Consider the following 26,929-nt stretch of genomic DNA (forward strand, 5'->3'; position numbering starts at 1 on the left):
CAAGCTCCTTACTCAGAGCTCTACTCCTTTCTACATTTCATTCCTTCCCTCTGATTATTTCTTTTTTCCTAAAGTAGTTCCTCCAGTCAGAGTCTGTTGGTGGTAAATTTTATGTGAAACACTTTATTTCACCCTAAATCCTAAATAATGATCCAACTGCATGCACCAGTCTAGAGTAATAATTCCTTTCCACCAACGGAAGAATCCTCTGGATTCTATTACTGTTGCTGAGAAGTGAGATGTCGGTCTAACTATTGTACCTTGTGGATAACCTGACTCTTCATGCTGGCTATATTTAAGATCTCTTCAGCTTTGGAGTTCTTCTATGTCTACATGTGGAATCTGGAGCAGGGGGCAGGAGCGGGAGGTGAGTGGGATGCTCAGCACTCTAACTTTCTGGTTCTTAAGATGCGTGTCTTTCATTATTCTAGAAAATGTTCAATCATTATCTGTTTGTTTGTTTAGTCATTAACTCTTTGTATAGGACCTGTCATTCATTCTCTCCTTTTTGAAGGTATGACATATGTCAGACTTCCTCATTCCATTCTCCATGTCTTTAAACCTTTCCTCTGTATTCTTTTACCCTTTGTGCTACCATCTGGAAATGCCCTCGTTATCTACCCAGTTGAAGGGTCAGGAGATGTTTTTAGTAAAGAGCCAGAGAGTAAACATACTAGGCTTTGGGAGCCACATCCAGTTTAAGTAGAATATTTTCATTTGTCTCTTTTTTGTATCCTTTAAAAATATAAAAAACCATTCTTACCATCCAAAAGAAACCACAACCGAGAGTTAGCCCACAGGCCACAGTTGGCCAACTTTTGATCTAACTCATTAATTCTCTCTCTTGTGTCTAAGGGGTTGTTTACCCAAACCACTGGGTTTTGATTTCAATGACTCTTTTACATTTCCAGAAATTCTGTTGGCTTCTTCTTTAAAACCTGCCTTCTTTTTATGATAGCACCTACTCTTTCTCACGTTTTCTGTTCCTGCCCTTCATGTGCTGAGTCTCTTCTGTCTGCTGATTCTATTATCATCAGCTTTGGACTGCTTTTTATGTCGATCTCTCAGTCTGGAGAGTCTCCCAGAAGCCACAAGTAAATGTAAATTTGAACACAAAACTCATATGAAGGGAAAATGGTTCTGAGTTCTCAGTGAATATTCCCTTCCCCAACCAGTTCTGGATCTTGCTAACAGAGACTTTATCTTTTTCTAGTCTACCCATTCCTTTAGTGAATGTTCAACCTTTTGAAGATCCATACTCTCATCTGGTGTCTCAGTCTGACATTCACAGGCACAAGGCTCTTTCTCTTATTTCTGTGGGAACTAAACTGCAAGTTACCAAAACTGGCAAATACCTTAAGAGACGATAGCATCAGACTGTTCATCAGATGCTTTTTAAATCCCCAACCTCTCCTGCCCCCATTCCACTTTTTTAATTTTAATGAGAATTTCTTTCCTGAAAGCAAAATATGCATTGTGTAGCAAGGAGTTTATATTAATCTAGTCTGCTATTTTGCCAAAACCAGAGACCTCCTCCAGTCTTTACTATACACATGAATAAACATGCTTACAAAAATGAGACATATGTTCCTTTCTGTAATCTGATGTTTCCCAATGACCCACATCATTACATTCTATACCATATGATGGTCAATAACTGAAGACAGAAACATCATAATTTGTTTAACCAATCCTCTTTTGTTAGACATTTGTTTTCAATTTTTCATCATAATCAAAGCTCTAACAACTATTCTTGTAGCTATCTTTGCACACATCCACCGTGGATACACATCCACGGGTATCTCCTCAGGAAAGAAAAAAAAAATTTAACATGGGTCAGTGCAAGAATATCTTATTTTAAAAATTACTGTCGACTAAAAAGATGGCCATTTATCCTCCCACCAACAACACAGAGGGCATCTGTTGCCCAAGAGCTGACCAGTCACAGTGTGACAGAGACGGTTTTTACTCCACCAGTATGGATCTGCTCTCCTCCATTCCCCTCTCTGCCTTACAGTTTGGCTGGAATCGGAAGACTAGTTCCTGCCAGAGGGAACATGAGAAGAAGCAGGGTATCATTTCCCATACAAGGCTCTTAAGAACAGGGATGGATTCTTCTTCCCCCAACTACTTGAGAGAATGAAAGGAAAAAACTCTAAAACTATGGAGTGGCGAGATTAAAAGCAACCCAGCCCTCTGGGTCACCACTGCAGAGAGTCACTTGAATGGGGAAGAGTGAGAAACTTTGGTTATCTCAGGCCACTAAGATTTCTGAGTCTGTTGCTGCAGTTAAGCATTAATTAACCGAACAAATCCAACTGAATGCTATTAAAAAAAAAAAAGTTTGATAAAATGTCATTCTACAGTTTTGATTTACCCTTTATAACTAGAGGTCAAACAATTTGAGCTCATTAAGTATCTGTGCTTCTCATTTCATTCGCTATCGGTTCACCTGCTTTGCCAAATTTTCTACCTCTGAAAGTGTTTTTCTAACCACAACAGTCGGTTGTCTGTATCACTCTCCTGACGAACTTCAACTGTTCCTTAGTTTCATCTAAGCAATTTGTTCCTCTCCAGCTGGATGCAGAAACTATTTTTCTCGCCACTTTTGAAACTCCTCTACAAAATACCACATAGTTCTGGGTGCCAGGTCACTGCTCAATAAATAATTATACTAGTTGAAAGTCTTAGTTTACATTTTCATTTTCAAACAAGTTTGAGATTTAGAGCCTATGGAGTCTTGATTCAAGGGAAATGAAACACTGAAAATAAAGAGAGACTTTCACAGCTGGGAGGAGGCTTGCAGGCCATCTGGACTTGCAGCCAGAATCTCTGGTTCAGAACTAAGCTTTGAAATTTTAAGAATATTACATAATTTCCTTCTTACAGTGATACTGAAAATCCCTACGTACCTCCAGGGTTATTGTGGGGATGAAATAAGATTATAGATAGATGGATACTTATGTTAGAAAAGAGGGAACATTTCAGATCAATAACCTAAACTCCTATTTCAAGAACCTACAAGAACAAAATAAAGTAAGCAGAAGGAAAGGAATAATAAAGAGGATAAATCAATGAAATCAAAAACATAAAGACAAAACTCAATAAAACGAAGGGGTTCCTCAACAATTCTGACAAACCTGCTCAAGACTGACAAAGAAGGAAGAGATACAAATCACCAACAATGGGAATGAAACAGGATATCACACAAGTCCTGCAGGCATCAAAAGGCTAATAAAGGAAGACTAGGAACAACTCAACACACCTGAGTTTGACGACTCAGACAAGGGGCCAATGCCTCGAGAAACACAAACGGCCACACTCACCCAATAGGAAACAGTCCTCCAACTATGAAACAAACTGACTTTGTAATTTTAAAATTACAACAGAAACATCCCCCAAAAGAAATGTCCAGCCCCGAATGCTTCCACTGGAGAATTCCTACCAAGTGTTTAAAGTACTGGGTTGGCCAAAAAGTTCCTTCAGGTTTTTCCACTGCATCTTATTGGCCAACCCAACATAATGATCTATTACATACACTCTCTTCCAGACTGGGGGGACACCTCCCAGTCCATCTTACCAGCCCTGATACCCAAACCAAAGAAAGCACCAAAAAAAGAAAATGACAGATACATCTCTCTCATCAATATAAGACAAAAATACTAAATAATAGTGAACAGAATTCAGTAATATATAAAAAGAATTAAATGATTAGTACATCGCTCTTAGGTAGAGAAGTGTTATTTTAACATTGTTGATCTTATCCGGAAGCAGGAATATTCATTCTCTCCATTTAGCCACACCTTTATTTCTCCTATCAAACAGTTTTGCCATCCTCATCCCTGCCCCAATGTCTCATATTAAGTTACTGTGTATTCTCCATAATTTACTCATCCATTCTCTGGTCCTCCACCTCAGCAGCTCATCCTCCGGAACCTTTCACCACTCCTTAAGTGCAGTCTGTCCTCGGGGGTTTATCCCTTGTCCTCTTCTCTCTTTCCCTATCTTTATTTACTGGAGTTTGCCAACAGCTTCAATCAGCACCCCCTGACAGGATGACTATGAAAGTTACCTCTCTAATCTTGACCTCCTTCTCCAGTGGTCAGCAACACAGACATCTACCCCTCAGTGTTCCAGTGGCAGCAAGGGTACATCTCTGAGTATAAGGAGGTTCCGTTAGTGTCTTCTCCCAGTAAGGAGGGAAAAGTTCAAAACATCACGTACAGACATTTACCATTCAGATCATTGCCGATGCCGTAACTTTTTTACTCCTTTCTTAACCAAAATATTTTTGCTGATAAATGGAAATTCTTCATCTGTTAGCCATTCACTGGAAGGCTTGAAACTAGTTACATTCCTGGAAGCTGAAATGGTAAGTAACTCAAGTCAAAGGTCCAGGACATCTGCTGAGGAGTTAGCTGGGGCTTAGAGTTCTCAGTCAGAATGCCACGTGTGCTTGTCTGGTGCTTTCACCTCCTCCCTCCTACACCTTAACATACCTGCCACTCTACCATCACCTCCTCTTTGAGCGCCTTCTCCTCTAACACTCCTTCCGTCTCAGTGGGAACATTACCAGCAATAAGGACCCTGCTTTCAAGAGTCTGTTGATAGTACAACCATCCTACTGACTCGACTTCTCTTCTTTTACAACTAAAATACTCTGATATTGAAACTTCCTATCATGGACCTGGCATATCTCTCTGTTCATTTAGGTCTTCTTTAATGTCTTTCAACAAAGTTGTATAATTTTCTTCATTTAAGAAAAAAAAAAAAAAAACACTAAACTGAGCTAAAGTAAAACACTCAATGAAGAGAGACAAAAAGAAAAAAAAACAGAAGGGAGAGACGCAGGGAGTAAACAGCTGGTTCCACTTGGGCTGCAGTTATGCATATATCTGAAACGCGTGGAGGGAGACTGGGGCCAGAAGCGAGACGCTCTTCCAGATGTCCCCAAATGAAACCTTCAGCTGCCTTTAATCTATTAAATAACTGTGGCGACAGCGAACATCTATTGAACGTCTGTTGTATTCCTTCACAAACGTAATCTTCATGACAATCTTATCAAGTACGTACGTACGACCAGCATTCCCACTATGTACACGAGGAAACCAAAGCACCGAAGTTAGGAAATTTGCCCAGGGGCATCCATACTGAGTAAAACTTGGACTCAAAGCAGAGTTACTCTAAGGCCCACACTCACTAATGTCTTAACCATTTAAGATAAACTGCCTGTGACATTAATTCAGGGAAAAGAGAGCACAGGCACAGCGTGCATACATTATTTTTAATTACCCAGATGACTGCAGCTCCACTGTACACGGGTAATGACAGCATAGTTAACACCCACGGTAATGCTATTCCAAACCTAAAGTCAACCCTATATTCATACTCATTTCTCTGCTGACAAAACAGGAAAACAACGTGCTCAGAGTGAATGACCTACCTGTGTGCCTGTGCGTGCAGCAATTAGTCCACGGGCCCATCAAGCAGGCAGAGCCCTATCACGACCCAGGTGCACACTGCTGCTAGTACTGCCCTGGCCACAGGCCCCTCAAACTAGACAGAGATAGCTCTGCACAAAAGTCATTTCAATAAGGTTGTTGAAAGCAGTATCTCAAAGATTTTTTTAATTCTGTAGCGACACCAAACAACATCATTTCCTGATTTCCTGCTATGCACAGGCCTGACAAACAGCCTGTTCCGGGAAGACAACCTAGTTAGTAGTCTGAATTTTACATTTTAAATTCACCCTGAATGCTAAACGAATTAAACTAAAACAAATTTCCTGATACTAGCACTACTGTTAAGATTCTGACTTCTCTCTTCTATCGTTCAAAATAACAAAATGCACTTTCAGGGAAGCTAACTGCTGATAAAGAGTGACTTGTGAAAACTGAATGTAGGCAACTGACAAGTTACAGGAGGGCAATGTGTGCTTTTCACAGGACAACCACCATAGTTTATTTACTGGAGAAATGTGACCTGGGTGTAAAACAGGGGAAATAGAAAGCTGTTGGCAATTAAAAACCAAAATCAGGTGAGAAAAACTGGTTGTGCACTGATACACTTACTGAGTTACGAGTCAGGATTATGACACAACCACAGAGAACCACGGAGATGAGCTGCCTTTATTATAGGGCTTTGAAAAAAGGAAAAACAAGTAAACCCTGGGCTCAAGAGCAGATTTCTAAGTCCAAAGATGTTCCACAAAGGCCCCCAGCAGGCACAAAAGAAGCATTCCTTCCATTCCTCAACTGCATATAGCGTATCAACACACAAACTAACACTCTTCATTAACCTAGGCCAAATATCGCTGCATTTAGTCAGTAATAAATCTCAGCCCAGAAGTCTCAACTCCAGGATAAGTCCTGGATTGGAAAATTATGCCAATTCCTTTAACTGTTTCCCCTCCCACCAGTTTGATAACATCCCACAAATCAAAATCATGTCTGACAAGTCACTTTTTAACTAGGGTAATACAAAATCAAGATGCACAAATCACCTCAGAATGTTTTCACAAGATAAACCCAGGCCCGCCCAACAGTAACTGAATCAGAATTCCCAAGTACGGGGCTCAAGTTCCTGCCATTTGACAAAGCTCCAGGTGACTTTATTGCAGAGCACACACATAAACTTGAAAGTCCTGGTCTAACAAAGAACTGATGACAGTCCTCATTCGGGCTGATGACATCTGAATCCATGTAATTACAGACAACTAAGGAGGCCAACAGAGAAGGCAGTGGCACCCCACTCCAGTACTCTTGCCTGGAAAATCCCATGGATGGAGAGGCCTGGTGGGCTGCAGTCCATGGGGTCGCTAAGAGTTGGACCTGATTGAGCGACTTCACTTTCACTTTTCACTTTCATGCATTGGAGAAGGAAATGGCAACCCACTCCAGTGTTCTTGCCTGGAGAATCCCAGGAAGGGGGAGCCTGGTGGGCTGTCATCTATGGGGTCGGACAGAGTTGGACACGACTGAAGCAACTTAGCAGCAGCAGCAGCAAGGAGGCCAAAGAGCAATATACATTATTCATGCAGAAAGTCTACAGACTACAGCACAGACTTCTGGAAGACAAGGGCTGGTGGGGGTGGGGGGGGGGGTCTTCATTTGTTATCACTATAGACCTACCACTTGTTATAACTGTATTTATATTTACAACACCCTCCAGTATACATACTTTACACATACCATCTCATCTCATCCTCACGTCAACCATCTGGGGGATAGGCCTGTCTTTTCTACTTTACTTTGAAGAAAAGTAAGTATGAGTCCCAAAGTCAGGTAACCTGTTTAAGGCCATACAACAAGAAGGTAAGGAGCCCAGATACAAACCCAGGTGCCAGACCTGTACCCCACTACCCACGGGTTCATGATTTGTTTACTAAAATACTCATTCTGCCTTCATTCACTTATAATAAGCATGTACGACTTGCGTAATTAAGGAGAATGCTATTTTGCTGCAGTCACTTTAAAGTGTACCACATTAGATTTTCCCATAATGTGACAATCAGCTTTTTAGAAAAAAATTAAGCTGAATTCCTGCATGACAAACCAAAACCCCAAATAAGTCCCAGATGAATCTGAGAGGTAACTGTAATAAACGAAACTACAAAAAGAACAACAGGAAAACATAAATGAAATTTCACTTCAAGGTAAGTTTAGCCACTTGTACTGGAATCCAAGCAAAAATGGAATCCATGGAAGAAAAGTTGAACAAACTTGATGACAAAGGGATCAAAGGCTTCTAATATTTGTTTATTTTTTTAAGTTGCAATTCAGTGAAGAGACTGGGGGAGGCATTTACAACACAGCATTACTTTAATAGAAGCAAAGCAATACCGTAATAGCCAAAGGAAATAAACAGGAAGCTACACAAAAAGAAGGGGCCCAAAGGCTTAACATTTTTCAATATTTAATCATCCCAGAAATCAAGGAAATGTATCCTTAAAACAGGACACAGTGACATTTTCCACCTATAAATCAGCAAAGGACAGTAAGATTACAGTATGTGGCACCAACCAGGATCAAGGCAAACATCCCCACACCCCCAGTGCTGGGAGCAGGTACCAACTCTCCTTTCTGGAACACAATTAGGCCTGAAGCAATAGAAGCCCTGAAACCTGCCTTCACTGACTCTTCAATTCCACTTCCAGAAGTTATTTGTAAGACAGAGTCGTGAATGCGAACCGAGATTTAATTTCAAGAATGCCCACAAAGCGCACCACTTACTATAATAAAGTACAGGCCATCTGTGCGCTCTGCTGGTGGCTACAGTGACGGGCGCACGGATGCTGTCAGTAGGATGTAAACCGAAGCCTCTATCCGTAAGAGCCGTAAGACAGCCACATCTCTGGCTCAGCAACTCCACTGTTTAGGAATGCATTCTACGTGAGCAAAGATGTGTACTGTAAACATGCAGTTACCAAGTAGTCAGCAGAAAAAGCTATAAATTAAACGTGCAAGATTAGGAGGAAGGTTAAACATTACATATGGTAAGTCCATGTCATTGATTACTAATAAGCTTTTCAATCAGTTTCAATCAAACAGGAAAATGTTCACAATATAACTATGAAAAATACAGATTCCACAGTATGGGAGGAGGAGGTGTAAAAACAGGTTTGTTTTTTTAATAAGATCTTCAGATGGATTTTGCTGAAGAATCTTTCCAGAACAGTTAACTTGATGTGCAAGTGCCTAGAGCATAAACTAATTTCTCCAAGAGTTTCCATTTCTCAAGAAAATAGGATTTTCACCTTCTGCCATGGAGGCATACAATTCATATCATTAGGGTTCCAGGCCTCCCTAAATAAGACAGAAAACTCATGCAGCAGTTTGCTAAGCGTGACCTAAATCAGCTTTATGACTCGGGCATCCGAATTCAACCTTTATGGCTGAATTCAACTTGAGACTCCAATTTTGTCATCCTTTTATAACTAACCATCTTTAAGAGTCATCAGGACCCCTAACTTCACAATTCCAGTCCTTCTTGACTCAAATGCTTACCTTTTTTTAACCCACAAAGTAAAGGGGTGGACTGCATGCGTGTGCATGCTCAGTCGCTTCAGTCGTGTCCGACTCTCTGTGACCCCATGGACTGTATCCCACCAGGCTCCTCTGTCCATGGGATTCCGCAGGCAGGAATACTGGAGTGGGTTGCCATGCCCTTCCCCAGGGGATCTTCACGACCCAGGGATGGAACCCCTGCACCTGCCATCTCCTGCACTGACAGGCAGGTCCTTTACCACTAGCACCAAAAAAAGGGTCAACTATATGACCTCAAAGATCCTTTCAGATTCTGAGATCCCACTGACTTACAACTGCCTGGCACACAGAAAGCACATACACACTGGTTCCCTGGGGGAGAAATAATACCAACATACAAACTCAGGGTAGCAAGGCCATCCCCAAGACCTCCTTTTGCTTCACCTCCAAAATGTCAAGCATAATGCTTTAAGACCTCCCTTAATTTTCCACTGTGTTGATAATAATTTAGGGTCCTCATCAACTATTTTCTCCATTATATGCCACAATGTTATTTTATATTTACAGCTCCACTTCAGAAACAAAGGAAGTCACACTGGGAAGAGTAAGTCAAGGGTGGAAAAAACCCAGGATACAAAAAAAAAGATTTTATCAGTCTGGAATATCTAAGTACATTTAAAGACAATAAAGGCAGAGTTGAGCACTTGGATCTCAAAACCACAGGGAAATAATTTAGTTTAACAACAGCACGCACACACAGAGCTGTGATTTCAGTGACTATTAGTACCATTTCAGTGAATCTACTCAATGCTGTCATGACCTAAATGGGAAGGAAATCCAGAAAAGAGGAGTGTATGTATACATACAGCTGGTCCACTCTGTTGTGTAACAGAAACTAACTCAACAGTGTAAAGCAACTATACTCCCAAGAAAAAAATTATATATATACTAATATATAAGACTGATTAGGGGAAAAAATTATCACCTATTTTTTTCTTTTTGGTCTTTTTTTAAAACAAAGTATGGTGTCAGAAACAAAAGAGTAAGCGTTCCCCCTACCCTGTACTCTGTTAGATGGCACTGTATACTGAAAACTGTATGCTGCGCTGAGTACCACACTTTAAGAGGGACATTAACAAAGTGAGTGCAGACCAGAGGACTAAGAAATAGGTCAGGGGATTTGAAACTGTCAAATAAGAAACATCTGAAGGGAATGAAGATCAATAGTCTGTGGACTAGAAGACCCAGGAAACAGGACAGTAATCTCAAGGACCACAGAGGCCTTGAGAGTGAAGTTAATACAAGAGTGAAGCTGGCAGGCAGAGACTTTAGCAAAATGGACAGGATATTTGGCATCTAAAGGAGACTGCATGCTAACTCGCTTCAGTCACATCCAACCCTTTGGGACTCTATGGACCACAGCCCACCAGGCTCCTCTGTCCATGGGATTCTCCAGGCAACAATACTGGAGTGGGTTGCCATACCCTCCCTCCGGGGGATCTTTCCATCCCAGGGATTGAACATGCATCTCTTGCATCTCCTGCATTGGCAGGTGGGTTCTTTACCACTAGCACCACCTAAGTAGACCCTAAAGGAGATTACTATCATCAGAAATGTGAACTCTTACAACACTGAAGCTTCTTTTTCTCAAGAAAACCAGAAATAGAGATTTTCATGTAAAATCTCCCCATTTCTAAGAACTGGCACCCAATGTAAGACTTGGTGTAAGATGGGCAGCCCAATCGTACGCACAGGCTTCTTCTGATCCATACACACCAATCTGCAACTCATGTCTGGGAAACATGACAGCTATCTTCCAGCATCTAAAGAACTGCCAGAGGGAAAAGGAATAGAGTTGCTCCACACAGCCCCAAAAGGTGACACTCCCAGAGAGGCCAACTGCAGCTCAGTAAGGACAAGCTTCCTAAAAACTAGTCTGTGAATTAGAATGGGCGGCCCAGGGGGGTTCGCATCACTGTAAGTATTCAAAAAGACACAGGTCAGTAATTCTGCCTTCTAGTACATCTTCTGACCAAATAACTAAAAGCCCATCCCCCACCCCCCAAAGCCTCAGCTTTCTTTCCTACCTTCCTTCCCCTTCACAAAAAGGAATACTGGATCTTCCCTAGTGGCTCAGAGAATCCGCCTGCCAATGCAGGAGTCACAGGTTTAATCCTGGTCCAGGAAAATCCCACATGTCGCAGAGCAGTTGAGCCCGGGCTCTAGAGCCCATGCTCTGCCACAAGAGAAGCCTCCGCAAACGAGAAGCGCTCACACTGCAACACAGAGTAGCCCCCACTCCCTGTAACTAGAGAAAAGCCTGTGCGGCAACGAAGACCCAGCACAGGCAAAAAAATATTTTTTTTAAAAAAATGGAATATTCTAACACTTAGCCTCCTATCTCTCAGTTACTATAAAGATCAAAATCTATGTGAGAAACAATATATGAAGACATGATCGACAAGGGCTATAGTAATTTAAGACATTACTGTAACCTACCATCACCATGTATTTATGTATGTCGACCCTCTCCTACTATACAGACAAAGGGCATATTCCAAATCTAATTCATTATTTTTTTATTCCTCACTCAGTAGCAAATCTTTGTCGAAAAAACATTTTAAAAAGAGGTTGGAGGAAGAGGGTTAAAATGATCACAAATATAAGAGAATAAGAAAACCAACAGTCAACAAAGCAAACATCCAGGAGGTTAATCATTAATATCACTCACTGGTCAGTCTAAAAGGTACTGGGCCCCGTCAAACAGAGGTATATACAAAAGCAATAACGTGTGTGTGAAGGGGTGATGCTCGAATTTGGAGAGCTGGCAAACCACAGCCAGGTGTCTGTTCTGCAGATAGAGGTACACTGGAAGCGAGTCCTGATCACTCACTCATGGACTGCACGTATGTACTGCTGCAGGCACACGCTGCATATACGTCCTATATGTCTGTTTCACTCTACAATGGCAAAGCTGAACACTTGTAAAGCCTAAACTCTCTATTTGGCCATTTACAGAAGAAGTTTGCCTACTTTTCAGTAAAAGTACTCCGGGGTTACAAACCACAAAGGTGGCTGGATGCTGAGACATAGTTCATCTTCCCACAGCTCCATCCCTTATTTTATGGGTTATCTGGGGGGCATGTGAGCAAAATCCTAGACTGAAGATTACAGCCTAAGTGCAGAGGAGGTAAATGTCACCAAGTGAGGTCTTCATATTCCTCTGATACACCCAGGATTATAAAAAGTTTAACACCGCTTCTCTTCATCTAGTAATATCACCAAAGAGATCTGAAGAACTCCAAGTGTACAAGGAGTATGGGACCAGTCAGGCACGAAAAGATCACGCTTACTGGAGAGTCTACCCGTTCCCCTTGAGTTCTCGAACTCCATCTGCCTGAGCGCCCCTATTTTCAAGGAACCTACAAATACATGAAATATCCTTTCTTCTTAGTTACCCTATCATTACAGGTTTTCGAAAGAAATAGCTGCGAAAATTAAGGGGAAAGAAAAACAGGGTGGAGATAAATATGTTAACAGAAGTTTTCTGAGCTAAACTTAATATCCAGCAGAAATTAGTGCACGGGTTTACGGCTTTATGAAAGGTTTATATTCCTTGCCTCACTCTGAAGTAATTATATGCAAAGACATTCACGTCTCTACCAACAGATGATCCAAAGGAACCTTCATTTTTCTCCTGATAACCTGAATCTCCTCCTGCTTTAGGCAGTATTTCCAACCCTCCCTCCAGGGGACCACTGTGAGGTCCCAGATGTGATTTACGCAAGAAGATTCTTAAGTATTTCTCCCTCCAGTTTAGGTAGCTTCATTTTGAAGGCTGGGCTTCCCATGTTGTTTTGGTTTTTTTTAAATCTATGCCTTGTGGGCATGCAGAGGGCATGACCCCTGGTTTGCTCAGCCAGTGTCCTGCGCTCTGGTTCAGTTATTCTAACTGTACTGAGGGGCTGGGATGGTAACCTGGGAGATCCTGATAGCCTTTCCAGTTAGTGCCTCAGTTAGGGACCCTCCTACTCGGCACAGCTTACTGAGCCTGGGCCCCACTCCTGCACCACCCTTCAGTGATTTCACTCAACAGCTAGCCTAAAGCCCTGAGGAAAAGGGCAGCTCCTTATCTAATCCCCACAACATTCTTCCCATGGCTTCAAGCCATCCATTCAACCTCCTCCTTCTCAGGCTTAACTCTACCCCTGACTCATTTCTCTCTATCCTGTTTGCAGGAAGCCTTTTCTCTTCACAGGTTAAAGCTCTGAAGCCTAATGACAAAAAGATTCCAACTACATGCAGAACATTAAATGCCAGAGTTTTCTCCCCTTTGATAGAGGGAGAGGTGGGAACTTGAAGACTCAAACTGGTCAATCATTTATCTAGTAGATATGTCCCCCAGAGCAGCGGCTACATCTTCAAGTATTAAATAAACTATGTTTTCAGTGTTCTGAAGATCTACAATTCTAACCCTCTTCCAGAAAGCACTCAGACTAGGTTCCCTCATACTTCTGATTACTTCTGACTCCTCAGGCTCCCCACAGGAAATTCCCACAGGAGACGGTATTTTTAATGAACCAAGGAAGAATTTAAGAAGATGGGTCTTGTTTCTTTTAAAGTCCCCCTGCTAAAATTTGCTGAGAACGCTGAGCTCCACTCAAAAGACTATCAGGATCTCCCAGGTTACCATCCCAGCCGCTCAGTACAGTTAGAATAACTGAACCAGAGCGCAAGACATTGGCTGAGCGAAACCGGGGGAAATGCAGTCTGTGTGACCACAAAGCACAGATGAAAAACAACAACAACAACGACAACAAAACACTTGGGAAGCCCAGCCTTCAAAAAATGAAGCTACCTAAACTGGAGGGTGAACTACTTGAGACTTCTTAAGTAAATCACATATGGGAAAAAAGGACAAGTGTCTGCTCCTCCTCCGAAGGAGTGGAACTTGGGGCTTGATGAAGCCCTTTCGAATTTTTGAAAAGAAAAGAGGGGATAAGAATCCACCAAAGTCAAGTCTTTTGAGAACCACGATTAACAATGGCTCAAGCGGTCGAGAAGAGAAACAGCCTCTCTGCAGTCTGGCAGCCCTGCCGGGTTTCCGAAGGGCTTCGGATTCACACTGCACCGTGCCGCGCGCTGGGATAACTCGGCTAAGATTTCAGTCGTGTAGACGCGCTCTCCGCAGCCCCTCTCCCGCCTGAGCAGCGCTAGGCCCATCACTATAGAGCCTGGGTACCAGAGCCCCAGATGCACAAAAGAGCAGCACCTGGACCCTTCCTTGGGCAGGAAGTGGCTATTCTGATTGCGGGCTCCTCGTGAAAGGAGGTGAGCCGGGTGAAAAGAGGCCAAGGAAGAGCAGCTGCAGGCGGCCGTGTCTGAATGCAGCGGAAAGCAGATGTGGAAGTGTGTGCGCGCTCAGAAGGGGAGGGGGGGAGGTCCGGATGCCCCTTCGTGGACCGAAGATGCTCTACAGAAGCCGCTGGACAAACACAGGGGGGCAAAGGATGGGGGAGGACTTTCGGGTGCAGAAGTGGCTGCATGGCTGAGGCTGAGCCTTTAGAAAAAGGGGTGGAGGTGGGTGCGAGGTAACCGGGGCTCTAGGGGGCGTGTGGGGGTGGGGAGGTCGCGTTTAGAGCTCCCTGTACCCCCAGGGTGGGGCCCGTTACCGGTTACCCTCCTCGCTGGTGGCTAAGGCCCCGGAGGTCCTTTCCCGGGCCCCCGAGACGTTTAGGAAGGCCTACTCCGAGGCTGCACGCCCCCGCCACGCAGGGCAGCAGCCTCCCCCCCGGCTCCCGCGACCCCAGAGCAGCCAGACCCGGTCCAGCCCGGTGCCCGGCTCTCGCGGCCGGCCCCGGGGTCCCTACCACGAGCCTCTTCCGGGCCGCCGCCCCGGCTGCTCAGGGCTCCCGCCGCCGCCAGGAGTCCTACCGGCTTCCAGTTCAGCGGCGAGCCGCTGCCGCCTGCGCGAGACTCGGGTTCCCAAAAGCCGCACTCTCCGCCTGCAGCCCGCCTTCCAGGCCGCGCCGGATCCTCCGCTCCCCCTGCTGGCGAGCAGCCATTTCCGACCTGTGCCGGCGGAACTTGCCGAAGTGCGCAGCGCCGGAAATGGCCGAACCCCAGCGCTCTCGAGCCTGGGGTCCGGGGGGTGGAGGGGCGGGGGCAGGAGGGGCGGGGCGAGGGCTTCCGCGGCTCCGCAGACTGCGTCCGAAAAGCCTCGGAGGCCTCGGACCCCTCAGCCGGGCTCGCCAGGGTCCGCGAGCGGCGGCGCCGGGGATTGTGGGAGCCGCCCGTGGGGAAGAAGCGCGGGCCTGCCTCTCTCGGCCGTCAGACCCGCCTTCTACCAGTGCCCCAACTCTCCGAAAAACCTCTCCAGGGGGTGCAGAGCGAAAGCTCTCCGCCGATCCTGGAACGCGTTCCGACTCCAGAGCCTCAGCCATTGAACTTCAGGTCTAAAACTAAAGCCGTCCCCACAGAAAAGGCCTTCTTCAATGAGCTGACGGTCTCCAAAAGGTCTGGAGTTGGGAAACACTGAATATTTAACAGCAAAGAAAAGGCCGGACAGCAAGAATGCCTAGGGGAAAAATCCCGGGGCTTTGCAGAAACAATGGCTTAGTCCAGTCGTGTTGGCGTGATCAGCCACAACCGGGAGGAAAAGGCGAAGCCGTTTGAAATACTTAAGAGCCAACCTCTCGGAATGGAAAAGTGCACACATCCTACAACTCTTAAGAGACTTGTCAACCTTCACACTTGCAAAGTCAAGACAAGACTTTTCGGAGAAAAATGGTGGGAGTGGGCGAAGGACGCTGGATGTGGAAGACAGAGTGGCTGGAGGTTCACAACATTGTACAGGAGGCGGTGACCAAAACTATCCCCAAGAAAAAGAAGGAACTCCACCAATCCTGAAAGATAGACCTGATCATTATTGGTCACTCAAGAATGAGTTTAAGTCATTATTTAAAATCTATAACTGCAATATGAGCTAAGATCAAATTTGCTTCAACTTTTTAAAAACATGTTTCTAATTTCCAAAAGGCGGGGCTTCTAGTCCAGGGAACCTGAAACACTCCAGGACCCGAAGAAGCTGCTGGCTGGGATCCGGGTGCTTGGGTGGTCTGTATCTTAGAGGAGCTCAACCCCCTGAGACCACTCACAGCAGCCCTGTTTCATCACACACCCTTCTTGGGGGAGCCCAGAGGCCGGACAAAACCCTGAAGATTGATGTTTCCCATAGGGGACCGTTTGGGCCAAGGATTCCATACGCAAAACAAAACTTAAAAACCTAGCAACCTGTTTTCCAGAGAGCACACTTCCTCTCTCCATACCCATCAGCCCCTCCTTTTTCTGATCCCCCTTTTCTTCTCTCTTTCCCGACATCTCCTTCCTCATCCTTCACCACACACTTCTCTCTTCTTTTCCCTTTATTACAAAGAACAAACTCAAACCTTCAAAGTCTCACCACCATCATATATGTGCAAAAACAACCCCTTTCTAGCTTTTGCCAGTTTTGTTCAAGAAGGCTGCAGGCAAGGAAGCAAACATCAAAATGCTTTAAAAGTCAAAAGCATGGCAAGAAATAAAAATAGGGAAAACTGTTGCCCAAATATGAGTAGCCTAAAGTTGTCCTTTTATTTTTTAACAGTTCATCTTGACTCTCCTCCAGAGGTCTGTGGCAGCAGGCAGAAGCCTGGCAGTGTGGTAGGAGGCGCAACAGAAGCCAGGGCCAGGTCCTCAGGTGCTGGTTCATCACCAGGTGCTGGTTCGTGTGCCCGTGGACAAGCGAGGACCTGCAGGTAGCTTCTTCCCGGAGGACTCAGCCCAGACAACTTCTCCACCTAAGTGACTTAACACATTGCTGCCCCAAATGTCGACTTCCTTGATTCCAACAACAGTTCAAGATTTAGGCAGAAAAAGGATATGCAACCAAAATGTGGTGAAGTCTCTACATCCCCGGAGCCCCAGGTGCTCCTGAGCATCCGCCTCCTGTGGATCTCACAAGTCTCTCCTCTTCCACTATTTCTTCCTTTCACACAGTTCATCTCACTAACTAGTTATGACTTGGGCTTTTTTTGGGCAGCGGGGAGGGGCACTATAGGGCATATGGAAATTCCCTAATTAGGGATCCAACCCATGCTTCCTGCAAAGGAAGCTCAGAATCTTAACCACAGGAACACCAAGGAAGTCCCTGGGCTCCTTTCTTTTCCTCCCCACTGTCTCTTCTGAGCATCATCTCCACCTTGAAGCAGATCCCTCACTGCATCATCCCAGTCTGTTTTCCAACTGCACTCGAGACATCACCATACCATCACCATCCTGTGAATACCTATTTCATGAATACTTAATTGCCAGGCAATATGCTTAACCCTTTGTAAGCACTGTCTCATTTCAATCCTTGCAGGGTGAAATCAGCTTACTGATAGGGAACTGACATGTAAAGAGGCTAAATCATGCCTCCCCTGGTGGTTCAGTGGCTAGGATTTTGCCAATGCAGGGGGTATGGGTTCGATCCTTGGTCAGAGAGCTAAGATCCCACATGCCTCTCAGCCAAAAAACCAAAACATAAAACAGAAGTAACAAATTCAAGACTTTAAAAATGGTCCACAACAAAAAAATCTTTAAAAAGAAAAGAGGCTAAATAAAGAAGGTGCCCAAGATCATAGAGTGAGGCACCAAGTGATCACAGATGCGACTCCCAACTCTCCCCAGCTCCAGAGTCAACATTCTGGACCAGAACAATCTGGCTGTCTCGCCAGGCCCTTAAACTTTATGCCTCCCACACTGAACTCATCTTTATCCCTTCCCTGTGTACTCTCCTCAAATCCCCTTATTTATTGGTTCCCAAAGACTCGGACATGACTAAAGCAACTTAGCATGCACACATGCACTCATTCTTACCTAAAATAGAAATTCAAAACCTGGCATCTTTTTTTTTTTTTGGCTACACCTTGGGGCTTGCAGGATCTTAGTTTCCCGACCAGGGATTGAACCTGGCTCACATCAGAGAAGGCAATGGCACCCCACTCCAGTGTTCTTGCCTGGAGAATCCCAGGGACGGGGGAGCTGATGGGCTGCCATCTATGGGGTCGCACAGAGTCGGACACAACTGAAGTGACTTAGCAGCAGTAGCAGCACATCAGTAAAAGCACCATGTCCTAACCACTGGACCAGCAGGGAACTCCCCTGGCATCATCTTCAACGTCTCTCTTTACCTGCATGTGAAATCCATTTTCAAGGCTTAAAGCCTTGATCTGCAAGAGGTCTACCATCTCTCAGATCAGATCAGATCAGTCGCTCAGTCCTGTCTGACCCTTTGCGACCCCATGAATCGCAGCACCCCAGGCCTCCCCGTCCATCACCAACTCCCCGAGTTCACTGAGACTCACGTCCATCGAGTCAGTGATGCCATCCAGCCATCTCATCCTCTGTCATCCCCTTCTCCTCCTGCCCCCAATCCCTCCCAGCATCAGAGTCTTTTCCAATGAGTCAAGTCTTCGCATGAGGTGGCCAAAGTACTGGAGTTTCAGCTTCAGCATCATTCCTTCCAAAGAAATCCCAGGGCTGATCTCCTTCAGAATGGACTGGTTGGATCTCCTTGCAGTCCAAGGGACTCTCAAGAGTCTTCTCCAACACCACAGTTCAAAAGTATCAATTCTTCGGCGCTCAGCCTTCTTCACAGTCCAACTCTCACATCCATACATGACCACAGGAAAAACCATAGCCTTGACTAGACGAACCTTTGTTGGCAAAGTAATGTCTCTGCTTTTGAATATGCTATCTAGGCTGGTCATAACTTTCCTTCCAAGGAGTAAGCGTCTTTTAATTTCATGGCTGCAGTCACCATCTGTAGTGATTTTGGAGCCCAGAACAATAAAGTCTGATACTGTTTCCACTGTTTCCCCATCTATTTCCCATGAAGTGGTGGGACCGGATGCCATGATCTTCGTTTTCTGAATGTTGAGCTTTAAGCCAACTTTTTCACTCTCCACTTTCACTTTCATCAAGAGGCTTTTGAGCTCCTCTTCACTTTCTGTCATAAGGGTGGTGTCATCTGCATACCTGAGGTTATTGATATTTCTCCCGGCAATCTTGATTCCAGTTTGTGTTTCTTCCAGTCCAGCATTTCTCATGATGTACTCTGCATATAAGTTAAATAAACAGGGTGACAATATACAGCCTTGACGAACTCCTTTTCCTATTTGGAACCAGTCTGCCATCTCTACTCACACCTAATTCCCAGATTCAAGTCCTCACAAGTCTTCTCCTGGACTACTGCCTTAACCATTTCAATTTCTGACTTAGGAAATACAATTACATTCACAGGATCTCCCTCGAGCAAGAAAGCCAAGGCAACAGGACACACAATGAAGCTCGTCTTCACCGATCTGTCCATACTGTATACCTATTACAGTATATTTTTGCACTTTGGAACTTGATCAAAATAGTTTTGCATTGCTATTTAACAGTCATATATGTAGATCTTTTTATCCGTTTCAAGGAGTCAGAGAACAGAATTGAGTGTGCCTTTGGTACCAACCAGCAGGAGCCTATGAGTCTGCTTTCCAGAGCATGGTCACAGGGACTTAGTAGTGCCCACTCTCTTTGGTTCCAGCTTTTAAATTCCAGAAGAGACATGACTGGCCTCACTTGGGTCCCATGTCCACCCCTCGATCAATCAACCTTGGCTAAGCAGCAGGTCAGCCTTGTCTAAATATAGTACATGGAGCTTCTCCTATAAATAGGACTTGTTCCCAGAAAAGAAGGAGGCATATACCATTCATTCATTTGTTCATTCTTTCATTCTATCAATAAATACCTATGTTATGTGGTAGCTGGATGGGAGAAGAGTTTGGGGAGAAAGGATATATGTATATACATGGCTGAGGCACTCTGCTGCACACCTGAAACTATCACAACATTGTTAATCAGCTATACTCCAGTATAAAACAAAAAAGGTTTTTTAAAAAATCAGAAAATAAACAGCTGAGCACTTATCAAAGTGTATGCAAAGTTCTTTCATATATGCAAAATATCTAAAACATGATCCTGCCCTCATACCATGAAAGTCACAGCTTAAAAAGATGAGTAATCACCAGAGAGAAAGCATAACAATATTCATCTGTAAGAGATCATCAATCCAGTTACATGTAATGGACGATAATTCACCACACCCTGTATAAGCCTCTGGTGGTAAAAATGATCAGTGCTAGCATGTACATGTTCAACAAAGCCAGGGCTGCACCACTAGAAATAAACTACAGAGATATGCAGTGACAGACTAAACAGCAGATTCACACCGTGGAATACAGCAATGAGCATGAATGCTTTGCAAACATACACAACAATATTGATGAACGTCTCAATGTTAAGCAAGAGAAACTGGACACGAAAATATACAGGCTATGATCCCATTTATAGAAAGTATAAAAAACAGGCAAAACTAATCTACTCCAAAGGAGTAGCGACTGGAGGGGAGCAAAAAAAGGGCTCTGTGGGTGCTTGTTCTATCTCTTGAGCTGGGTGTGGTTCCACAGGTATGTTCAGTTTATCCAAATCCATCAAGTTGTATGATTATTATATGTGTCCTTTTCTATGTGGATATTATCCTTTGCTTTTGAATGTTTTAAAAAAAATAAGTAATGATCAAGGCAAGAAGCTTTAGTCACCCTTGAACATTGTCACTATGATTATGCTAGAGATGACAATCATTGCTGGGCTGGGCCCACCCCCACCACCTTCTCAGAGACACTAAACCCTGTCCATCCGTCAATCTTCAGAAGAGCCACCTCCCCTCCAGCCCCAGCTGACTGGACCTGGAAACTTGACCCCATGAAGCTGAATCAGGTGATGAAGTACTTCATTCAATAAACTGCACAGATTTGGGGCAAAGAATTTCTGGACATATGCACGGTGATAAACCAAGAAAACTGGTCTGCAGAAAAAAGAGCCAACACGATACAAGGAAGCAAAACAAACCTGTGGGAGATGCAGTGAGATGCCCCAGAGGCTGCTTACGCACCAGCTCTGGTACGCATGCGCCCCACCTGTCACTGGGTGTCCCTCAGATTGCTCGTGTAGCCTTGCTGCTTAGTCGCTCAGTCATGTCCGACCCTTTTGGACCCCATGGACTGCGGCCCGCCAGGTTTCTCTGTCCATGAGATTTCCCAGGCAAGAATACTGGAGTGGGTTGCCATTTCTGTCTCCAGGGGATCTTCCCAACCCAGGGATCAAATCCACATCTCCTGCTTTGAATTCTTTACCACTGATCCACCTGCGAAGTCCCATGTAGCCCTATGATTTCAAAAAAGGAAATCTTACTTATTTAAACTAGTTTAAATAGGTTTCTGTTTGTGGCATGTATTATCTCATTTAGTTCCTGTAACAACCCTACACAGTGCCATTATGATTCCCATTCTCAGATGAGCTAACTGAAGCCCTTGTCCAAATCACACAGCCGTGGTGTTGGCAGGATTTGGATCCAAGCAGTCTAATCCTGGAGTCTGAAATCTTAACAAATCAACTGCATTGCAATGAGAGAGAAATGCTGAAAATGTAAACATGAATTGCATGTTGCAATTTAACTAAGGCATCTGGTTTTAAATGGGGAAATGATAAAGAAGATTTAAAAACTGGCTGTCCGAAGAAGAATGGTAAGCACTTATTTTTTTCACAAGGGAATTACAGTTTGAGTTATAGGTGTCAGAGAAATATAAAATGCATATAACGTGACAAATTATACTAAGTAAGACTGTGTTCTTATACCAGGAAATTGTTTAAAAATTTCAGCAAAATGCTCTGTCAGCAGGTCCCCACTGATTACCTAGTTTCCCCAAAATGTTAATACCCAGGAGAAGGGGATTTTAGTCCTATGGAAATTAATGATTAAAGTTACTCCCTAAGAGGGAAGCAGACGCCAGTGGTCACTTCCCACAATGATGGCCAGACTCACAATCCACTCAGCAAGACTTCTAGATAAATCACAACCAAGCCATTGGTGATCCCCATCAACCTTCAAATGGCATGATTCAGGAATTATCAGTGAGTTTAAGTCAGATAAGAACTTGTTCTCTGTAATGCTTTGACTTTAGAAGAAAGTGCTGACAACCACCACTCAAGATCTTTTCTATATATATATATGATTGAGCAGTTTTGTGGCTTATATTTAGAACAATGCGTGACAATTTCTAGATTAGAGTCCCAAGGTCCATCAATGCCAGAAAGACAAAAGGTCATCTTCTGAGGCTCCATGGATGGCATTCTTTAGCCTGCTAAATAGCTCAACCCAAAAGTCCTTGCTTTGATGTTACCTTTTAAAGGAGGCTGGGTTTTTTTGTTTGTTTGTTTTTTGTTTTATAATCTGGCAAAAGGAGGAATGGTTTGAGCAGTTTGTGGCTAATTTGTTGTAAGAATACTGAGTTAAACTGAGCTCCAAAACAAAGCACATATTATTATCAAAATGAGGATTTAATTCATTTCCTCAGTACCTTGCATGTGGCTGTGAAAAATGTTTTGCTAATAAGAACCTACTGGATAGCACAAGGAACCCTACTCAGTACTCTGTAATAGTCTATATGGGCAGAGAGTCTATTGATTAAAAAAAAGAGTGGATACAAGTACATGTATAACTGATTCATTTTGCTGTATGCCCGAAACTAACACAACACTGTAAATCAATTGTACTCCAATGAAAATTTTTTAAATATATAATAAAGTTTTGTACTAGTTTCACATCAGGAAACTTAGCCTGATATGAAACTAGTTATCTACATAAGACATGTACTCTGTAATGACCAATTAACATTCTAAAAATCAGCTATTGTCCAGACTTTCCTAGCCGTCCAATGGTTAAGATTCCATACTTCCAATGCAAGGGGCATGAGTTCAATCTCTTGTCCAGGAATGAACATCCCACAAGCTGTATGGCCAAAGGAAAAAAAAAACAGCTACTGTCCTTCAAATTGGAGTAGGAAATGGCAATGCACTCCAGTATTCTTGCCTGGAAAATTCCATGGAGAGAGGAGCCTGGCAGGCTGCAGTCAGTGGGGTCACAAAGAGTCAGACATGACTGAGCAACTAAGCACACACACATGTCCCTCAAATATAATAGATCTGTCTTTAAGTTCCCTTCTTCCTTTTTTTTTTTTTCTCTTCTTTTTTTTCACCATGCTGTGAGGCCACAGTGGGTCTTAGTTCCCCAACCAGGGATCAAACCCACACCCCATGCATTGGAACCACAGAGTCTTAACCACTGGACCACCTGGGAAGCCCCCTCTCCTGTGAGTTTTTACTCTCTGCTTATGTTGTCAGCACAGCTTTTGAACATTCAGTGTATCTCAAAATGCGATCAGAATTTCCTAAGCTTGCTCCTGAAAGTTCCAAATAGTGCTACAGATGTTCCCAAAGGCTAATATACAGGCCCCTAACACATGCCCTATTAGGACAATGAGTAGTGAAAACGAGCCTAGTTAAGCATAACATGCCACAGCACGGCATGAATGCCTAGTTGAAGAACTTAAGGTAATGAGATCTATAAGCAGAAAAAAAGACAAGTCAGGCTGAATCACTGATGGCTGAGTTCCAATGTCATGTCTGTAGGCAGCTCCATGACTCTAAGATGGTCCTAATACCAAAGTTATCACTACACAAAGATTCAAAAAATCAACTGCTCACTACTTCCACTTATAAATCCTTCCTGTAAACAAGGCATTCCAACTGAAAATTAGCCAAGTGTCTTAGAAGTACTTAAAGAAAATCAATTAGCTTCTTACTTGAACAATCTGGCTGAAAAATCAAAATTGAAAGTGCAATTTCTGAATGTAATCTTGCTCAAAACTTTAAAAACATATTAACTTTTAAATAACATATGAATTTAGGTATTAAAAAAAACCCAGTAGTTTCTGCCAAGCAGATTTTCAAAAGAAAAATGTGGAGATTTTAAACCAATTCATGAAGGTTTGCAACAAGATTTTAAAGAGAAATACTATTTTCTCAAATATTCCCAAATATGAATTCTCACACTAAATGGTAAGAACATGATGCGAGTGGACCCAGTCAATCCCAGAACAAAATAATCATTGACCCCTTCCCCAACCCAAGCCTCCGAAGCCTTGCAACTGCTATACCACAGGTCAAAAAATTGAACCAGATGGAAGTGTGACCACATGTCAACAAATACGTCAATTCTGGAGGCCAAAACTAAAACCCAAACTCAACTCTAACGGAGTATGTCCGATATTTCATCCTCTTGTTACAAACTTGATGTTCTTTAAGTACTAACCCATCATTACATTAATGTAGGTTATAAAAAAAAGCCTATTTATAAAGTGAAGAGGTGATTATTTAGAAAAAGGATGGCTGACATAAGTGATGTAAATAATTCAAAAATACTTTAACCACATGTGAAATATGCTAATTATGAAAATCCTTTAAAAGTTCACATACTACATGCATTTGTATTATTTTTATGTACATTTAACTATGTTGAAAAGATTCTCAATATTTCCTTATATTTCATATTTAACTTAAATAATAAGTAAATATCAGTAGGAACATGAATTAGCAAAAAAACTCACAAAAATTGGTAAATTAAATAATTGCTAATTCTGTGCCTTCCTTCCAGCTCATAAGCACAATTTTATAAAACTGCTATCTCTATGTATTAACCATTTCTATTTCTTCTGTTTTCACTTACTTTGAATGGACTATATGTTTCTACATGATTCTCATAGTCATCTCTAAAGACATTTTATGTGTCTCAGTGGTTTCTGACTAACAGTTTGTAAATAGAATGCAGTTTTCATCAATCCACAGTTAAATGAGATAAGCAAAGGCAAGTTACTGAGTTTTTAGTAAAGCTAAGTTTATTCAATTTACTTTATTGAATTAATTACCTAATAATAATTATTATTATTCTTACAGTTTATTTGTCCTTCACTTTGTGATTATGTCCTTTCCCTTTTTTTGTGTTAAAAGGTATTTTTATGGAATTATAGTAATGGTAAATGGCAGTTTTTTATCTTCCTCATGTGACAAAATACTGAAACATACCTATTTTGCCCCCTACCATTACCAGTTATTTTATATCTTACTAGTCCAGTAAATCCAAAAGTCAGTTAACTAAATATACTCCTTCATGAGATGAACCTATTTGCAGGGCAGGAATAGAGACGCAGATGTAGAGAACGGATGTGTGGACATGGAGTGGGAGGGAGGAGGGGATGGAATGGCCTGGGAGATTGGCATCGACATACGTAGAGCTACCATGTGTAAAGCAGACAGCCAGTGGGAAGCTGTTGCAGAGCACAGGAAGCTCAGCTCCACGCTCTGTGATGACCTGAGGGGTGGGATGGACGGTGGCGGGAAGAAGGTTCAAGAGGGAGGAGGCATGTATGTGCACATATGGCTGATTCACTTTGTTGTACAGCAGAAACAAAACACTGTAAAGCAATTATACCTCAGTTTTAAAAATGAATTAAGTATGAGCCCACACAGACACGCTTAAAAACATTTGTGGAAAGACTCCTGTGGTAGCAGGCCTCCAGTACGTCCTCAGTGATCCCTGCCTCCCGGTATTCACACCCTTGTGGGCCCCTCCCACACGCTACCAGGGGTGGTCTGTATGGCCAAGAGAACACAGGAAAAGTGATGGCACGTCACTCCTGAGATTAAGTCATACAAGGCTGTTCAGCTGCCAGGAGGTTGCTCTCTCATTCTTCCATCCCTCCCTCTGCAAGAAGCCAGCTGCCATGTCACGAGTCACACGACAGAGAGGTCCTTGTGATGGGAACTGAGGCTTCCTGCCCACAGCCAGGTGAGTGGCACTGGGAGCAGACCCCCCAGCCCCAGTCAAGCCTTTGGATGAGTGCAGCCTCATGGAAGATCCTGAGCCAGAACTGCCCAGCTAGGCAGCTGCTGAATCCCTGACAGTAAGATATAATAAATTGCTGTGTATTAAATGACGAAGTGTGAGGTATCATGTTATGGAACAATAAATAACTCATGCAACTCCTTTTTTGGCTGCAAGATGAACAGGTCTCTGGCCCCAGCGCAATGCCACAACAGTTAACGTGTATTCATACGGACCTTGGGAGACAGAAAGGATTAGCGAGGTCTATGATGTCCATTATCCTGGCTTCAGTTTGCTTACATTGACTTCTTCCTTCTCTGTTGCTTTTTCTACTTCTCTCATATTGACCAGAGTACTCAGTAAACTGAAAAATCCAGCTCTAGCAAAGGAATCAGTTTTACAAGTCTGCAGGCTTTAGTTAAAGGAATATCGTCCTATGTAAATGTAATATTTTATAATATTTTATAAATCTGGTTAATTTCTATTGACAGAATCCCTCTTCATGGCTGTCAGATCCTAACTACGCCCATCCTTATCTCAGCAGAGGAGCATGTCTTCTATTCACAGAGAAAACAGAAGCAACAGACAGAATCTCTTTTATGAGACTGATGGGCTTCCCGCTGCACTAAGAAGGCAGGTCAGACAGGATCTCTTCTAAATTCCCTCTTCCAACTTTTAAACCCATCTATAAATATGATCTGATAAATATTGGTGGATGGCATCACCGATTCAATGGACATGAACTTGGGCAAACTCCAGGAGGTGGTGAGGGACAGGGTGCCCTGGCGTGCTGCAGTCCACGGTGTCACGAAGAGTCAGACATGACTTGGAGGCTGAACGACAGCAACATAAACACCGGGGTGCAAAGTTAATATTTCAGCAGTTGATGCCAGGGCTCCTCTTAGGGGCAGAAAATGCCTAATTGAGGAAAGTACTTCATATGAACACCTGAAATACGAAAGAGGAAAGCTAGCCTTACAATAAAACTGAAACAAAGAGATAGCTAAACAGATTTACATTTGAAAAAAAGAGAGAGACCAATAACATGAGGACTGAAAGAGCAAAGAGAAGATGAAATGGGGTGGGTGGGGCGGTAAAG

General features: G+C 43.3%; 1 protein-coding gene across 4 annotated transcripts in view; it reads right to left on the bottom strand.

Annotated features, from left to right (window-relative positions):
• The window catches only part of EXTL3 (exostosin like glycosyltransferase 3), a 143,926-nt gene that overhangs the window by 61,429 nt on the left and 55,568 nt on the right, over positions 1 to 26,929 (bottom strand). For 2 of the 4 annotated variants that reach the window (XM_059889289.1, XM_005209869.5), the window contains exon 1: positions 14,919 to 15,073. The exons of 1 other annotated variant lie outside the window; for it this stretch is intronic. The gene's annotated coding sequence lies outside the window, so the exon portion shown is untranslated. Of the gene's footprint in view, positions 1 to 14,854; positions 15,074 to 26,929 lie in introns of those variants that run through there. One more of the 4 variants, XM_010807727.4, reaches the window with a different exon arrangement.

Source organism: Bos taurus, chromosome 8 (genome assembly GCF_002263795.3).
Source record: "Bos taurus isolate L1 Dominette 01449 registration number 42190680 breed Hereford chromosome 8, ARS-UCD2.0, whole genome shotgun sequence".
In the NCBI taxonomy this organism is placed as follows: Eukaryota; Metazoa; Chordata; class Mammalia; order Artiodactyla; family Bovidae; genus Bos; species Bos taurus.